The 19,703-nt window shown below is 41.5% G+C and overlaps 1 pseudogene; it reads right to left on the bottom strand.

The window, feature by feature from the left end:
* Window positions 1–16,758: 16,758 nt before the first annotated feature.
* LOC102865046 lies at window positions 16,759–17,970 on the bottom strand (annotated as a pseudogene).
* Window positions 17,971–19,703: the final 1,733 nt, after the last annotated feature.

The following is a 19,703-nucleotide window of genomic DNA, read 5'->3' as shown; positions in this document are numbered from 1 at the left end:
TTGGACAAGATGTGCAGTAGGATTTGTATTCTTCCACTTTACTTACTCAATCTGTACGTTGAACAAATACACAGAAAGCTAGGGTATGTGAAGAGGAATCTGACATCAGGATAGGAGGGAGAACTAATTAGCAACCCCAGAAACGCAGATCTGCTTTTCATAGTAGGTGCTACAGTAGGTTTTTAAATGAATGTGTGCATGAAAGAAAATATTTCACATAAACCCTAACGGAAGCACTTACTGAAGGTAAGAGTCTTCTTTCTGCCTTCAGTATGTTTTGCACCTGAACATAAAAAAAAACAAAAAAGAAAGAAAGAAAAATCCTTACAAACTGAACCAATAAAAACATCATTATAAGCAGCAAAGAAACAAGTTGTCAAAAGATTTTCTTCTTTCTGGTCACCAGCCAAAGCTCACACAATCAAATTAAAGTCAATAAATCAAGTGGACCATTGAACTGGAAAACAGTTCGAAAAGACATTTTTTTAAGTGTTAAAAAAATAAAGAAGCCACTTTGGTGACTAAGGTGCACCAGATCTTAACTCATGGCATTCCTAATCACCTCAGGCAATGCAAAAGACAGCTGAAGAAGAACTGGTGCATTTGAATTGTGGCATTGATAAAGACTCTTGACTAAACCATGCACTAATTGAGAACAAATAAATCTATCTTGGAAGAAATACAACCACAGAACTCTCTTCAGAAGCAAAAATGGTGAGACTCTTTTGCTTACTTTAGATAGACCAATCGCTCTCATCCAGAGGGATCAACCACTGGATAAGACACCTTGCTTCGTGAATCAAGTCACTGGAAAAGAGGGAGACTGTCTGCCAGACGGATTGACAGTGGCTGCAGCCATGTGCTCAAGCACAGGGTGGTGTGAGGATGGTGAACTAGGCAAAGCTTTCTCTGTTACACATAAGTGGGAGCTGACTGGATAGCACCATGCAATGGCTGACCTCGCCAAGATGGGAGCCTGCTGAGGCTGATTACTCAGCACTCTGAAGCATGCTTTAAAGTTGTAAACCCCCTTTACGGTTATGTACCAGCCGTGGAAGATCATGTAGAGGAAATGAACTAAGTGTCACAGGTTCCCTTTAAGGGCACATGCAGTCAGCCCCCCAGCTTCTTCATCCATGTGCATATTCAAGGGCAGGAAGCCAAAGGGACTCAGAATGTTGTGTTAAGTCACTGTGTGATAGGCCTCACACAACAAAGACAACTTTCAAAGGATGGGAGGAGCAGAAAGACATGGGAAGAAGGGGCAGAAACAGGGATGGAACACACATAATTTGATGAGTATAATGCAAGTAACTGAAAATTAATATTCTAATTAAATGCTTCCTATCTCACTTCCAGTGGCCTCTTCATCCATCTTCCCAAAGTCATTCTACCAAGGAACTCTTGAAATGAAATTAAATGGAAACACATTTAGGTGGAGAGATAGGTTGGTGGTTATCCCATCTCCTTCTGAGCTCCTAACATGCATGTGAAGGTAATTTTTCTAATTTTAAAGGGTAGCGAGTTCCAATTAAGATTATGTTAAATGTAAACGTGTGCTGCTCAAAAGCATGTTCTGCAATAATGAAATGTCTTGGATCTGCATTGTCTTATATAGTAACCAATAGCCAGATATGGCCCTTAATTAGTACATGAAATGTTGCTACTACAACTGGGAAACATAAGTCTTCATTTTATTTAAACAATGTAAATTTAAATTTTAATAGAGTAAAGTTTGGTCCATTTTAAGGGCTGCTCTGTTAATGCCTTGCAAGGGCATGGGGGGAAAAAGGAGTCATACAGTCTAAGGAAATGAGAAAGGAGGAGGGGGTTGCTTAATTATTGTTCTCTTTTGACTTCTTTCTTTGCCTGGGAAGGAGAAAAACAGTCACCTTTGTGAGAAGAGAATGGATAGGCCATTAATATAAATAGCTGGTTCAAATGGTCTCAGACGAAGGAGCTGCACTGCCATGTGCTATAGCATAGGAGTGTCTCTAGAGACAGATCAACAACTCAAGTAGCTCAACAAATCACATGACAGCCCAAGGGCAGGTAGCTGGGCTCATTGTGGTAACAAGGAGTTTTCTGTTTGTCAATTCAGATTCCAACCCCATATCTGTCACTATCTCTGGCCTACTGAATGGGTCCTATCACAGGTACTGCATCTGAAAAGTGAAGGCATGAAGGAGATGACCTCTAAAGTCCCCAGAGCTTGTGTCCTGGGTGAGGGGGTGTCTGTCCCCTCCTTTAGTGTCATGTACTCCATGATCGGTAACAAAGTGGGATGAAGACAAGTAGACAATCTCTATCTGTATTGTTGTTGTTGTTGTCATGTACCCTCGAGTCACCTGCGACTCATAGTGACCCTGTATACAACAGCTCTGAAGCCTGCCCTATCCTGAACCATTCTCACTGACTCTGCCAACACCTTACCCCCACTGCCCTAGTTACTGACTATATCAGTCCATCTCATCCAGGGTCTTCCGCTCCTGTGCTGTTCCTCCACCCTTCTGATCGTGATGTCCTCCTCCAAGGGCTGTTCCTCCTGGCCACATGCCCAAAGTATGTGAGACAGAGCTTCAAAATCTTAACCTCCAAGAAGAAACTTAATTTTATCCTCTCCAAGACAGACCTATTTGTTTTCTTGGCAGTCCACAATAAGTTCAAGACTCTTCTCCACCACCACAACTCAAAGGCATCAATTCTTCTTCTGTCATCATTAGTCACTGTCTGGCTCCCTTATGCACAGCAGGTAACTGTGAAGACCATGGCCTGGATTAGGCACAGCTTAGTCTCTAGTCTGACACTATTACATTAGGCCAGTCTAAAAAATAAAAATTTAAAACCCCATTTGCTTATTTAATGCTTAAAGTATGAGTATGTGCTTAATGCTTGAAATATGAGCTGGCAGTAATAACCAGAGTCCACGTGTCAGCATATTGCACAGTAATGTACTGATGGACCCATGTCACCTATGGCACAGGTGAGAAGAAGGACACCAGATGTCCTGGGTGAGGGGGTGTCTGTCCCCTCCTTTAGTGTCATGTACTCCATGATCGGTAACAAAGTGGGATGAAGACAAGTAGACAATCTCTATCTGTATTGTTGTTGTTGTTGTCATGTACCCTCGAGTCACCTCCTCCTCCTCATTCACTCTCGTTGTTGTTGTTGTTATGTGCCATCAAGTCCTTTGCGACTCATAGCGACCCTATGCACAACAGCCCTAAACCCTGCTCTATCCTGTGCCAACCACACTGCCTCTGACACACCCATCCCGATTACCCCAGTCACCGAATCAATCCACCTCATAGAGGGTCTTCCCCTCCTGCGCTGTCCCTCCACCCTCCCAAGCACGATGTCCCTCTCCAAGGACCCGTCCCTCCTGGCAACATGTCCAAAGTATGTCAGACGAAGCCCCAGAATCCTTGCCTCCAAGGAGTAGCTTGGTTTAATCCTCTCCAAGATGAATCTGTTTGTTTTCCTGGCAGTCCATGGTACATTCAGTACTCTTCTCCAGCACCACAGCTCAAAAGCATCCACTCTCCTTCTGTCCTCCCTAGTCATTGTCCAACTCTCTGATGCATAACAAGCGATTGCAAATATCATGGCCTGTATCAGGCACACCTTAGTCTCCAGAGAGACACCGTTGCTCCTGAGTACTTTAGAGAGGTCCCTAACAGCAGACTTTCCCATCGCGATACGCCTTTTGATTTCCTGACTGCTATAAATCAAGTGTAGATCCAGTTTGTGGAACCTGAAGCTTTTATGCTGGTGACCCTCTTTTTAAATAATAGGAAAAATCGAAAATACAAGTTTAGGTACAAAACTCACACACAATGCATCATTAAATGCTTGCATATATGTGTAAGGAGTGCTGGTGCACAGTGCCTAATGTGCTGTGTGGTTAATCAAAAGGCCGTGAGCCTCCTGTGGTTCAAAGTAAGTAGCCGCCCCCAGTAGAGACACTGGCAGTCTCTACTGTACACACAGCTTCAGAAGGGAGGATCACTCTGAGTCAGAAATGACCCCGTGGCAGTGAGCTACAGTTTGGCACATGTACACTTAATATAATTATTCAGAATTTGTTATATCCTGAACATTCTAAGTAAATACACACTCCTCAGAACAGGCTGGAAACCACTGCTTTGGGTTATACATATTTCATTTCCACATCCATCCATCCCAAACCCTGGAGGTCCCTCCTCCATGTATTGTTCATATGCTTAATACTGTTCACTCCTGTAAATCTGCCAAACGTGTTCCTTCAGAGCTCTCCAAACCCCATTTTTTTAACTTCTAACTGGGCAGAATTTGCCTAAGTTACATACTTGATTCCCTCCTTAAAATCACTGACATTTCTTTTATATATGTGCTTGAACAAATGTTGTTGTTGTGTACTGTCGAGTCGGGAACTGAGTCACAGCTGACCCTTCAGCAGGTTTTCAGAGGCAGTTAATCTCACTTGAGAAGACAGCCCATATTTCTCGCATGGTGCAGTCAGTGATTCAAACCTTGAACCTTTGTGTTGACAGTGCCACTCCTTACCGCTAAGCCACCAGAGCTCCCTGTCTGAACAAAGAGGATGTGTATAAGCTGATCCGTTCCTTCCTCTCAGGCTGCCTTGCAGCTTCCACTACAGGCTCAGATTTGAGTGTCACACTTAATTCTAGACTTTTCTTCACTCACATCTAGAGTAAAAATACCACTAGAAAGTAGGTAGAGGAAAGGGAAATGCAAAGCAACATCTCACAGTCTAGAATGAACACCTTTCTTCAAAACACTCCCCTGGGGGGTTGAGAAGGAAGAGGGAGGGAAGAGGGAGAAAATATGCTGTGAATCCTGAGAAAGGACATTTTACCTTCTCACCATGTGGTGAGCCACTTGCCTTCAATTACTACACCAGTTATTTGTGTAAGATTCTTACTTTCTCCATTAACAATCAAGAAGGTTATAAACTTCCTGATGACAGTAATTCTTTCTTAATGGCCCTAGTTCCTTCCACAAAGGAAAGACTCAGTCAATCTCCATTGAGAAGTTAAAAATTTAACCACCCTGAGAATTGGCAGCCTCATTCCCAAACCTGTCATCACTTCTCTCTTGAGTCAGTTCACACTTTCATCTGAGGGGCTGATCCCTCCCTCCAAGTTCATGTGATCTTTGTGGCAGCTCTGCCTTCTCATTCCTAGCACTGAGCTGTACTGAAGGCCTGTCCAACGGAAGCCCTCACTGTTCAGGTCAAACTCCTCAGATAGGTTCTGAGAAGTTTCCATAAGCCAAGCCAAGCCAAGCCCATCAACCAGTGTTAACTGCTACTTTATTCTTCTCATATGTCCCTATGCCTGATCCCGTTTTTGTACCTTGCCAAGTTGGAAACTGAAACCAGCAACAGAAAAGCAATCAGGTGTAGTGGAAAAAAATCTAGAATCCATGTCCTTCGGGGTTTTAGTCCTGGGTTGGATATCCACACATGAGAAAAGAAAGGTAAGGAGAAAGTACACATAGAGACTAGAAATGAGGTCACTGGGAAGAAGAGCCTTTACTGCTACCACCTGCCACCCTGAACAATGGAGAAGTTTGTTTCACATTTTGGGTACAATAGTCAGAACAGAGCAGGGTAACACTGCATGGTTCAAAATTGGGAAGGGTGTACGCCAGGGATGTGTCCTGTCTCCATACCTTTTCAACCTGTATGCAAAGCAGATTATCTGGGAGGTTGGTCTCTATATGAGGAGAAACGTGGCGTTAGGATTGGTGGAAGATCTATTAACAATCTGCGTTATGCAGATGACACAACCCTGCTTGCTGAAACTGAAGAGGACCTCATGCACTTGCTGCAGAGGGTCAAGGACTGCAGCCTTCAGTATGGACTGAGGCTCAATGTCAAGAAGACAAAGATTCTCACCGCTGGATCAACTGGCAACATCAGGATGGATGACGAAGAGATTGAGATTGTTCACAGCTTCAGTTTGCTCGGCTCCACGGTCAACACTCTTGGCACCAGCAGCCATGAAATATAAAAACGTATTGCGATGTATTGCGATGTATTGCGATGTATTGCGATGTATTGCGATGGGAAAGTCTGTTGTTAGGGACCTCTCCAAAGTACTCAAGAGCAACGGTGTCTCTCTAGAGACTAAGGTGTGCCTGATACAGGCCATGGTCTTTGCAATCACTTGTTATGCATCAGAGAGTTGGACAATGACTAATGAGGACAGAAGGAGAATTGATGCCTTTGAGCTGTGGTGCTGGAGAAGAGTATTGAATGTACCCTGGACTGCCAAGAAAACAAACAGATTCATCCTAGCGAGGGTTAAACCAGGCTACTCCTTGGAGGCAAGGATTCTGGGGCTTCGTCTGACATACTCTGGGCATGCTGCAAGGAGGGACAGGTCCTTGGAGAAGGACATCATGCTTGGGAGGGTGGAGGGATGGCGCAAGAGGGGAAGACCCTCTATGAGATGGATTGATTCAGTGACTGGGGTAATCAGGATGGGGGTGTCAGAGGCAGTGTGACTGGCACAGGATAGAGCAGGGTTTAGGGCTGTTGTACATAGGGTCGCTATGAGATGCAAACGACTCGACGGCACATACCAACAACAACAACACTGTCTCTCTAGGTCCACCTCCACTAGACCTCTATCAGTATATTTTCAACTGATTAGCCCTTAAATCTGCATAACTATTTTCAAGGAAAACAAAGACCAGTCGAGTCTATTACAACTCATGTTGTTATTAGGTGCCCATGAAGTTGATATGATTCATCAGACCCTGTCCTATCTTGTGACATCATCTCCAACACAGCAGAACTACCTTTAGAATCCCCAAATCTCTATCAAAGTGGACTTGCCTCATCTTCCTCCAGTTGAATGACTAATGGGTTTAAACTGATAGCCTTTCAGTTATCAACACTTAACCTACTATTCCACCAGGTCTCCTTTACTCATAGCACCCCTATGTACAAAAAACCCCAACACTACTCCCACCCTGCTCTATCTTCTGTGCTAAAGTAACTCATAGTGTAGCTACCACTGTGAAAATCCAGCTCACCGAGGATGTTCCACTGATGCCTTCCTTTGCTAAGCATTATGTCTTTCTCCAGAACCTAGAAATCTCCTGATTATATGCCCAAGGCATAGAGGTTGGAATCTCACTATCTTCACTTCTAAGGAGCATTCTGACCACACTTCTTCCAAGATACACAATACTCTTCATCCACACCACACCTTAAAAGGCATCAATTATTATTTGCTCTTCTGTCTTTATGGTCCAGTTTACACATATTTATAAAGCAATTGAAAATACCATGGACAGTGTCAAAACACCTTAGTATTAAAAGTGACATCACTGCTCTTTAGGAGATTAAAGAAGTATTTTACAGCAAATTGCTAATTATAATACATTGCATGATTTCTTAACTGCTGCTTCCATGGACATTGCTGTTGGTATGTTCTGTTAAGTAGTCTGCAATCCATGTAAAACTGCTCTGAACCCTGCCCTATCCTGAGCCAATCTCATCGACTCTGACAGACCCAATCTCACATCTCCAGTCATTGACTCTCATCCTGGGTATTCTTCTCCTGCACTGTCCCCCCACGCTTTCAAGCACTGCTCAAAGCACGTGCCCAAAGTATGTGAGACAGAGCTTCAAAATCCTTGCCTCCAGAGAGCAGCCTGATTTCACCCTCTCGAGGCCAAAACTGTTTGCTTTCCTGGCAGTCCACAGTATGTTCAACACTCTTCTCTAGCATCACAACTCAAAAACATCAATCCTTCCTCTCTCATCCTTAATCATCATCCAGCTCTCTGATGCAAGGAAAGTAAAAGCAAAGACTATGGTCTGGATCAGGTATACCTTATTCTCGAGACTGACATTGTTCCTCTTCAGTATACTAGAGAAGTCCCTGACAGTCGACTTTCCTAATTCAATTCATCTTTTGATTTTCTGACTGCTGGTGGCAAAAGTGTTGATTGTGGAACCAAGCAGGCTACAGTTGTTAACAATTTCATTCTCTACTCCATCTATCATGAAGCTGCCAATAGACCCAGTGGTGAGAATCTTTTCTTTTTTTTATGTTGAGTTTGAAGCTATACTGAAGACTACAGTCCTTGATCTTATGCAACATACACCTCATGTCCTCTTCAGTTTCAGCAAGCAAGGTTGTGTCATCCGCATAATGCAGGTTGTCAAAGAGTTTTCCCCCAATCCTGATGCCACAATCCTCCTCCTAACGTCCAGCCGCCTGGATGATCTGTTGTGCATACAGATTGAAAAGGTATGGAGATAGAATGCATCCCTGACATACACCCTTCCTGATGCTGAACCATGCAGTGTTTCCCTGCTCCGTTCTTACTGCTGCTTCCTGGTACAAATACAGGTTTCTCATGAGCACAATCAGGTGTTCCAGGATCCCCATTCTTCTCAAGGTTGGCCACAATTTGTTTTGATCTGTACAGTCAAATTCTTTTGTACAGTCAGTAAAGAACATATAGACATTCCTCTGGTGTTCAGCAAAACAGCCAAGATCTAGCTAACGTTGGCTGTGATGGCCCTAGTGCCACAGCCTCTTCTAAATCCAACTTGCACATGTGGCAGTTCTTTGTTGATGTGTTGTTCCAGTTGTTTCTGGATAATCTTCAGCAGGATCTTGCTGATATTGTTCAATAATTTTCATACTTTGTTGGGTCACCTTTTTTTAGGATGGTAGCCTTCAATATGAATTGAAGCTCAACATCAAGAAAACAAAGATACCACTGGACTGATTGGCAGCATCATGATAGATGGTGAAGACATTGAGATTGTTAACAGCTTTAGTTGACTTGGCTCCACAATTAACACCCTTGGTACCAGCAGGCAAGAAATTAAAAGATGAATTGCCTTGGGAAACTCTGCTGTCAGAGACCTCTCCAAAGTACTCAAGAGCAATGATGTCAGTCTGGAGACCATAGTATTTCAATTACTTGCTATTCATCAGAAAGCTGGACAATGACTGTTGTTGTTGTTCAGTGCCGTTAAGTCGCAGGCAACTCATAGCGACCCTATAAAGGAGAGTCCTTGACGCTTGGGTGCCTTTCATCCTCTCTCCAAGTTCATAGGGTTTCCAGAGGCAAGCTATTATGGAAGTGGATGCTAGAAGGAGAATTGATGCCTCTGAGCTGTGGTGCTGGAGAAGAGTATTGAATGGACTGCTAAGAGAACAAACAAGTTCATCCAAGAACGGATGAGACCAGGCTGCTCCTTGGAGGCAAGGATTCTGAAACTTCATCTGACATACTTTGAACATGTTGTAAGGTGGAACCAGCCCTTGGAGAGGGTGGAGGGACAGCTCAAGAGAGGAAACTCTCGATGAAATGGATTGATTCAGTAACTGGGATAATGGGGGTAGTTGTGTCAGAGACAGTAAGACTGGCACAGGATAGAGCAGGGTTTAGGCCTATTGTACACAGGGTCACTATGAGTCTCAGGCAGCTCACCAGCACATAATAACAACAATAATTATAGATCTCTTTCAGTCTGTTGACCACATAGTTGTCCTCCAGATTTCTTGGCATAACCTGCTCAGTGTGTCTAGAACAGCATCTCTTTGTTAAAATATGTCTATTATTATTCCATCAACCCTTGTGGCCTTGTTTTTTGCCAACTCTTTCAGAGCAGTAAAATTAAGTCCTTGACAACTTCAATCTTTTTGGGTTATCTTGATGAATATTAGCCAATTTGTGAGGGCTTTTATGTTGAGGTGAAATCCACACTAATGCCTTCACCAGTGATTTGTTTCAAGTTCTATTTATTTCATCTAAGTGAGGTTATGTATTGCTTATGCGTCATATGTGTATTGCAGGTTGTTAATGAATCTTGCTTCAATCATAGTGCTGGCTATTCTTTGTAAATCCTGCTTCTTGGATTATTTGCTTCATTATGCAGACTGAATAATTATGGAGAAAGGCTACAACCTTGTCATATTCCTTTCTTGATTTTAAACCATACAGTATTCCCTTGTTCTGCGTGAACTACTATTTCTTGTTCTATGTATGAGTTCCTCAACATGAACACAATTAAGTGTTTTGGAATTCCTGTTCGTCACAATACTATCAACAATGTGTTATGATCCACATAGTCAAATGTTTCTGCATATGAACTAAAGCTTTCTAGTAAAAATTTCTTTCTGGTATGCTTTGCTCTCAGCTAAAATCCACCTGATGTCAGATATGCATGTTCTGAGTCCTTTTCTGAATTCAGCTTGAATTCCTGGCAATTCTGTGCTACTACACGGCCTCAGTAAATTTTTAAGCATTTCATCATGAGTTTAATTGCATGTGATAATAATATTATTCAATATTTTATTCATTCCATTAGATCACCTTTCTTTGGAAAGGATACAAATAATCTCTTCCAGTCAGCTATCTTTCAAATTTCTGGGAATAGTCTACTGAGCACAGCCAATATTGTATCCATTTGTCAAATAACTCAATTTGTATTTTTGTTCATTTCAGTAGTTCTATTTTTTGCCAATACCTTCAAGGCAGCTTGGACTCCATTAATATATGCAATGACTCTTGCTCATACATCATCTCCTGAAATGTCTGAGCATCAATCAACTCTTTTGATATACTGTTTATGCTATCTTTTTAAAAAATATATTTTATATTGTTTTGCATACAAAATTTGTATACATTGTGTTTGACACTTTCCTTCATTCACATGTGTTTCATATATTTATTCCCATAAACTGTGTTTTATAAAATTTATCGCCATTAATTAATGGTGCTCAACATTACTTTATCTTTCAAGATTCCCCCCTCTGTAACTTTTTGATCTCCTTAACTCCCTCCACCCACCAAATTGTGTGGCTCTGTGATTTCCTCCCTGTCCATTCTCACCCCTCTGTTCCCAACCTTCCCCCTTGGCCCTCCATACACATTTTACTAATTATCCTTCTCTTTTTACAATAATTATCTTATGCAGTAACTGCTCTTTTAAGACTGAGTTAGTTTACTCACCATAATGCTCTCCGGTCTCTCCTATGTTATGTAGTATTTTCAAAATCATTGCTCCAAAGTGCTGTGTAGTATTCCATCCTGTGAATGTATCACAATTTCTCAATCCATTTAATTGTGGTTGGACATCTGGGCTGTTTCTATGTCCTTGTGATTATTAATAACACTGCTCTGAACACTGGTGTACAAATCTTCATTTGTGTATCAATTCTATTTTCCTCAGGGTATGTTGCAAATCAAGGGTGTAATTGTGGATCCAAGCAAGATGAAGCTGTTGATAGTTTTCATCTCCTCTCCATCTATCATGATATTGCCTATTGGTCCAGTGGTAAGAATCTTTGTTTTCTTGATATTGAGACACAGTCCATATTGAAGGTTGCATTCCTTGATCTTCTTCTTGCTTTGATCCGCAATTAACACCCTTGGTATTAGAAGTCAGTAAATAAGAAGACACATTGCACTGGGAAAACATGCAGATAGGGACCTTTCCAAATCGCTGTTGTTGTTATGTGCCATCGAGTCTCTTGCGACTCATAGCGACTCTATATACAAGAGCCCTAAATGCCATTCTATCCTGTACCAACCTCGCTGTCTCAAACACACTCATTCCCACCACTCCACTCACAGAATCGATCCAACTCAGCGACAGTCTTCCTCCCCTGCACTGTCCCTCCAGTCTCCCAAACATGATGTCCCTCTCCAAGGACCAGTACCTCCTTTCAACATGCCCAAAGTATGTCAGGCAAAGCTTCAGAATCCTTGACTTCACGGAGCATTCTGGCTTCACCCTCTCCAAACCTGTTTGTTCTCCTAGCAGTATATTCAACACTCTTCTCCAGCACCACAGCTCAAAGGCATCAATTCTCTTTCTATCATCCCTATTCACTGCATAGCAAGTAATTGTGAAGACTATAGTCTAAATCAAGCACACCTTAGTCTCTGGCCTAACGTAGTTACTCTGCAGTACTCTTGAGAGGTCACTTACAGTTGACTTTCCCAATGCAATTCGTCTCCTGATTTCCTGGCTGCTGTTACCAAGAGTGTTGACTGTGGAGCCAAGTAAACTAAAACTATCTCAATAGTTAACTGTCTCAATCTCTTCACCATCCATACTAATGCTGCCAATTGGCCCAGTGGTGAGAATCTTTCTTTTCTTGATGCTGAGCTTCAATCCATATTGAAGACTTCTGCAGCAAGCGTCCTCCTCAGTTTCAGCAAGCAGGGTTGTGTCATCCACATAATGCAGAATGTTGATGATTCTTCTACCAATCCTGATGCCACATTCCTCCTTGTACAGACCAGCATCTCGGATGATCTGTTCTACATACAGATTGAAAAGGTATGGAAACAAAATACATCCCTGACGGACCCCCTTCTTGATTTTGAACCATCCAGTGTCTCCCTGCTCTTGGTCCAAGTATAGGTTTCGCAAATGTTCTGGGATTCCCATTCTTCTGAGTCAGCCATAGCTTGTTGTGATCCACACAGTCAAAAGCCTTTGCATAGTTAATGAAGCACAGATAGACATTCTTCTGGTATTCTCTGCTTTCTGCCAAGATCCATCTAACATTAGCTATAATATCCCTAGTACCACGACCTCTTCTAAATCCAGCCTGCACATCTGGCAGTTCTCTGTTGGCATATTGTTCCAAACATTTTTGGATAATTTTCAGCAGAATCTTGCTTGCATGTGATATCAATGATATTGTTAGATCATTTCCACACTCTCTTGGACCACCTTTCTTTGGGATGGGAACAAATATCGATCTCTTCTAGTCAGGTGGCCAGCTGGCTGTCCTCCAGATTTCCTGGCACAACTTAGTGAGTACATATAGAGCAGCATCTGTTTGTTGAAATAAATCAATTGGTATGCTGTCAACTCCTGGAGCCTTGGTTTTTGCCAATTCCTTTAGAGCAACTTAAACTTCCTCCTTCATCACCATAGGCTCTTGCTCATATTTTATTTCATGAAATTCCTCTGTGTCAGCCAATTCCTTCTGATACAGTGACTCTGTGTACTCCTCCCATCTTCTTTTGATACTTCCTGGATCATTTAACATTCTACCCAAACTATCTTTAAGTATTGCCACCTGTGGCTTGAATTTGTTTTTCAACTCCTTCAGCTTAAGAAACGTTGATTGAGTTCAGCCCTTTTGATTTTCTGACTCCAGCTCTCTGGACATTTCATTATAGTATCTTGCTTTCTCATCCTGAGCTGCCTTTCCAAATTACTGAGGAGTAATGATGTTGGCTGGAGGACTAAGGTGGATATGATTCAAGCCATTGTCTTTCCGATTAGCTATGTTTCTGAGACCTGGACAATGAATAAGGATGACAGAAAAAGACACCTTTGAGCTATGGTGTTGGAAAAGAACACTGAACAACCCATGAATGGGCAAGAGACCGAACAGATCTGTCTTGGAGAGGGTGAAGCCAAAGTTCTCTTTGGAGGCAAGAATGATGAAGCTTCTCCTCACATACATTGGGCGTATGGCTAGGAGGTGCTATTCATTCGAGAGGGACATGATGTTTGGAAGGGTGGAGGGTTGGTGAAGGAGAGAAAGACCTTCAACCAGGTGACTGCTGCAGTGTGCAGGACCTGTGTCAGGTAGTGTGAGGATGGAGCAGGACAGGACTGGGTTTAGGTCTTTTGTTCACAGGGTTGCTAACAACAACAGCCCCTAACAACAACATATTGTAAATGGTGGAACAGCTTGGTCATAAGGAATTTATATGTTAAGCTTTTTGAAGAAATGCCAAATTGTCTTCCAGAGCATTTGTGCCATTTTACAATCTCATCAACAGTGTATGAGAGTTCCAATCTCTCTACACCCTCTCCAACATGTCTATCTTTTGATGTTTCCTGAATCATTCGATACTTTCCCACAAATCTTTATAATAATTTGAGGCTTGAATTTTCACTTCATGTCTTTCACCTTGAGAAATATTAAGTGTGTTCATTTTTGGTGTTCTAACTTCAGGTTTTGGCATATCTCATTATAAAACTTTGTCTTCTTGAGCTACCTTTTGAAATCTTCTGTTCACCTCTCATTTCATTTCTTTCTTTTGTTTTAGCTTCTATAGAGAAAATTTTAAAGGTGCTTAAAACATCAATTTTCATCTTTTCTTCCTTTCTTATATTTTTTATCTTACATCTGCTTTGTTCATATATGAGGTTTTTTAATATTTTCCTGTAGCTTACTGATCTTTGATCATTGTGTATTGTCCAGTACACCTTATTTATTTAAGTGAGATATATGAAGTGTCATATTTTTGGATCTTATGGACTAATTTTCTTTTTTTTTTTTCCTGCTTCCACTTGAACTTGCACATGAGCAATTAATGGTCTGTTTCACAGTGAGGCTCACATCTTGTTCTGATGAGGATTGTAGCTTCTACATCACGTCTTTTTCACCAGTGTAATCAATCTGAATCCTACATATTCCATTTGGCAAGATCCACATATATAGCTGACATTTATGTTTTTTGGAAAAAGTATTTGTGATGAATAAGTTGTTGTTATGTGCCATCGAGTCACCTGTGAATCACAGCAACCCTATGTACAACAGTCCTAAACCCTGCTCTATCCTGTGCCAATCTCACTGTCTCTGACACATCTACCCCCATTACCCCAGTCACTGAATCGATCCATCTCATTGTGGGTCTTCCTCTCTTACGCTGTCCCTCCACCTCCCAAGCATGACATCCCTCTCCAAGGACTGGTCCCTCCTTGAAACACATTCAAAATATTTCAGATAAAGCTTCAGAATCCTTGCCTCCAAGAAGTAGCCTGGTCTCATCCTCTCTAGAATGAACCTGCTTGTTCTCCTAGCAGTCCCTGGTATATTTCAAAATTCTCTCAGGTCCATTCTACCCACTGTAATTTCTAACACTAACTCCATATGTTACAGCCACCAATATATCTGTTTCCAACTTCTGCAACCCAAATTCCAGTTATTATAACTGCCTGCTGAGTTTATGTTGGACCAATTTCAAAATATAGTAACTGGTCGAAATGTTTATTTTTCCATTTTGGCTTTATCAGTTTGTGGTATTAATAAGTCTATCTTGCATACAGATATTTTGTTTTGTTTTGTTTTTATTCTGTTGTGTTTCTTATTTTTTTAATTAATTTTAATAAATGTTTACAGAGACTCTGGATTTCCATTCATTCATTGTTGCACTTTTCTCCCTGCCGGCTCCACCCCCAATTTGCTCTTCTCTTTGAAAAGTAAAAGAAAAAATCTTTTATTGTTACACAATCCCTCCCCCCCCATGCTGCCTTCATTCTGGACTCCTGTCATAACAATAATACCTAATCATATATCCCTATTAAACAGTTCTCTCCTTCATCTGTTTCAATGAAGTTTATATTATTTATCCTTTTTCAGTCTCCACAACCTCTGTGTCAGTTCTCTTTTATAAGAGTGGCATTATACAGTGTTTGTCTATTTTTGTGACTAAGATATTTCACTCAGCATAATGTACTCCAGAGTCACCCATTTTGTATATTTCATGAGTTTCTTGTTTTTCAATACTGCATAGTATTCCATTGTGTGAATATACCAGAGCTTCTCTATCCATTCATTTGTTGATGGGCACTTGAGTTGTTTCCGACTCTTTGCTATTGTGAACAAAGCCAAAATAAACATAGATGTGCATATATCTGCTTGGGTGGCAGTTATGGTTTCTTTAAGGTATACTGTATCCATATAGATATCCTCTCAGAGCATTGTACTTTAAGACAGATCTTAAAATGTCCTTTTGAATATGCCATATCTTCTCAATTTTACACTCTTACATATTGATCTAACAGTTTTCTAACTCAAAATAGTCAGATCTATTTCAGTTTATTAATGACTAAGCATTTTGTTTAAGTCTTGACAACTTCCAATTTTCCTACATCCAGATTTCATACATTCCATATTCTTCAGCTAACTTTTCAGTCTTTTTAGTCCCATCATGACTCTGCAAGATGTGACTTATCAAAATAAAGTTTACATTAAACTTCTCAGAAATACACAACCTGAAAAAAATACATATTATCAGGTAATAGTGACATGTTGTTGTTGTTGTTGTTAAGTACCAGAGAGCAACTTGGTTTCACCCTCTTCAGGCCAAGCCTGTTTGTTCTGCTGGAGTCAACAGTATGTTCAACACTCTTTTCCAGCACCACAATCAAAGGCATTGTTCCTTCTTCTATCATCCTTAGTTATTGTCCAGCTCTCTGATGCATAGCAAATAATTGTGAAGACCATGGCCTGGATCAGGCACACTTTAGTCACCAGACCGACATCGTTGCTCTTCAGTAATTCAAGAGCGGTCCCTGACAGCAGTCTTTGCAACGCAATACACCTTTTGATTTCTTGACTGTTGGTGCCAATAGTGTTGACTGTGGAACCAAGCAGGCTGAAGTTATCAACACTCTCTCGATCTCTTCTCCATTCATCATGAGCTGCCAGTAGGTACAATGGTGAGAATTTTTGTTTTATTGATGTTGAACTTTGATCCTTTTTGAAGACTACAGTCCCACCTTCTGCAGCATATACCTCATGTCCTCTTCATCAAGCAAGGTTGTGTCATCTGCATAACACAGGTTGTTGATGAATGTTCCTCCAATCCTGATGCCACATTCCTCCTCATAATGTCCAGCTTCCTGGATGATCTGTTTTGCATATAAATTAAAAAGGCATGAAGCTAGGATGCACCCCTGACATGCACCTTCCCTGATCCTGATGTGATCCACACTCTCCTTTAAATGTCTTGTTACTCACAGGTGTTTTGTATTGTTTTGTTTTTCTTGCTTTCACCCTCAAAAAGGCTCATCAAGAGCTGTACCACTCCTAAAGCAGCTTCCCAGAAAGGCACCACTATCAGCACTAGGTAGGGGCTTTGTAAGCCTTTGATCTCTGAACTCATCATCATCCACCCCAAATTTCTGGCTTCTGCACCTGCTATTGTTACTAAGTACCTGAGTACTGGCTCTGAGGATGTGATTTATGGCGTGTAGGCAGTACACAGGGCGGATATCTTCACCACTCACCAGGGCAGTCCTCTCTGGGTTAGAATAGTTCCCAGTAAGAATTCACAATTAAAAAGAGTTCTTTCTGAAGTGCAGTGAGGGTGTTCCTTGATTTGGGGGTGCCAGACTTGAAACAGCTGTTGGCCTTGGTGCAGGTGGATTCCAGTAGCTTCTGGAGATGAAGTGACTTTACATACATAAAGTATGAAGTGACTTTACATACATAAAGTATGTCCTTACATACTTTAAATGTCTCCAACTTCTGAAATTTAGAAGAAGAAGGAAAAAAAAAACCCCAATAAACCACAAAACACAAGCTGGCCCAGGGCAGGCCATTTTAGTTGGCTGGTAGTTTTAGGATTTGTGGCAACAGCCTGAATTACCTTTTCTCTCAGTTCTTTGTCCATGTGCTGAAGGAATGGATCTTGAGATACTTGCAAAGAAGAGGCTCCACTCTCATCTTCTAGAAAATCAGCTTCCAGGCTGGGCAGTGATTCATGTTTTGCATCTGAGAACTCTTCAGGCGATTCTTACCGGGATGTTCCAGGCGGCCTTTCCCCATCTTTTTCTTGAGGACTCACATGTAAGACCGCATTTTCCTGCATTTCAGCAGACTCTGCAGTCTCTTCTTCCACACTGGCATCACTATCATCATCTTCACCATCCACTTCTGGTTCTTCATCTGCAATTTCTGCCCCTTCCTCCACCTGATCTTCTTCTTCCTCAGAAACCTTGTTTAGCAAAGCAAATAGTCTGTAGTAATCAGAAACTTCTTCTGGTTCACTCTCTGCTCCACTTTCAGAATCAGAAGTATCTGAACTCTCTATGAGATGGCATGTCTGTGGTTTTACTTCTTTTCTCACAACCCTGTTACAGAAGGGATGCTCTTCACCAAAATCTCAAAGATGCTGCTTTTGTTTTTCAGTTACGCTGCTGAGCAGTTCAAGCTCCCACATTTGCCCATAGGAAAAAATCTCGTTTGCCCAGCTACAAATGTCATGATTTTCGTTTTTGGTTTTGTTTTTTAGGTTGGTTTTTTTTTTTTTAAATTTTATTTTTTGTTTGTTTTTTTACCAGAAAGTTGCTCTGTCAAGTGATCCATGTGGGTTCGCCAAGGGCACTTTACGGCAAAAGCCCATATTCTGATTATTAATGTATGTTTGCCCTTGTTTCACATGAGCCATGCCACATAAGCACATCAGCAAATTTTTAAAAAAGTCTTTCATTGGCTTAAACTTTTATGATATTCTTATCTTTAAGGCAGACTCTATTTTTTAATCTGCCAGCTGCTATGTGGAAGTAGGATGTGCCACCTACTCCCAGGTGACTTACTGCCTCTGAAAACCTACTGGAGGGACAGCTATGACTCAGTCTCGACACAACAGCACATAACAATTACACTAATAACCTGTGGCCATTTGTCCTATCACCACCCACTCTTTCTTCTGCCATGGAGGTATTCACACACTATTCTGGAAGAGATAAAACATTCCTTTCATCTCAGAATCCCAGTATCATTAGGTTATTACCCAATGTTGTTGTTGTGTCCCACAGAGTCAGAACTGACCCACACCTGACCCTCTGGTGGGTTTTCAGAGGCAGTTAATTGCACAAGAGGAGTCTGCCCATCCTTCTCATGCAGAGCAGTCTGTTGTCTAAAACTACCTGACCTTGCATTGGTAGCACAACTAGTTTAGAAAATCTCTCTCTAGACAGATGCCATGAACATCTGCTGATGTCACTCATTAAGGCTTCTGAAGCTGCAAATTACAGTGCGAGAAAAATTCTGATCTTTGTCTTTTGGAGCAGCTGATAGATTTAAACTTACAGTTAGTAGCTGGATAGACTGCACACTGTTCCACTGTTTTTGTTATTGTTGTTGTGTGTACCATCTAGTCAGAACAGACCCATAGCTGACCTTCGGTGGGTTTTTAGAGGCAGTTAACAGCATGGGAGGAGATTGCCCATCCTTCTCCTGCGCTGGTGGCCTTGAACTGTATGCCTTTAGGACTTCAGTGTAGCTTCTTGCCAGGAGGCCACCAGACTTTCCTACTATTTCACTGTTGCTGTGTACCATTGAGCCAAAACCAACCCACAGCTGACACTCCAGGAAGCTTACAGAGGCAGTTAATTGCACAGGAGGAGATTGCCCATCATTCTCCTGCAGAACAACTGGTGGGATTTGAACCATGTGCCTTCGGGATTGTAATGCAGCTTCTTGCCACTAGGTTACCAGTTTATTCCACTAGGGTCTTTAAATTTCTGCTTAGGAAGATGTATAATATTTGAAAATAGTGGCAATAGTTATATGACATTCTGAGTGTAGTTAATGTCATTGAACTGTAGACTTAAAATGGCTGAAATGGCAAGTTTTTTGTTATTTGTTGTTGTTATGTGCCATTGAGTCATCTCCAACTCATAGTGACACTATGTACATTAGCTCTGAAAGCTGCCCTATCGTGACCTAAATTCGTTGTCTCCAACAAACCTAACCCCATTGCTCCAGTCACTGAGTCAATCCATCTCATCTTCCTCTCTTGTACTACCTTACCACCCTTTCAAACATGATGTCCCTCTTCAAGGACCGGTCTCTCCTGGCCATGTACCCTAAATACATGAGATAGAGTTTTAAAATCCTTCCTCCAAGGAATAGCCTGGTTTCATCTTCATCAGGACAGATCTGTTTGTT

This window comes from Elephantulus edwardii, unplaced genomic scaffold (genome assembly GCF_000299155.1).
Source record: "Elephantulus edwardii isolate Elephantulus edwardi_28Jun2011 unplaced genomic scaffold, EleEdw1.0 scaffold00172, whole genome shotgun sequence".
Taxonomy (NCBI): Eukaryota; Metazoa; Chordata; class Mammalia; order Macroscelidea; family Macroscelididae; genus Elephantulus; species Elephantulus edwardii.
The sequence above is the reverse complement of the archived record's forward strand: the minus strand, read 5'-3'. Positions and strand labels throughout refer to the sequence as shown.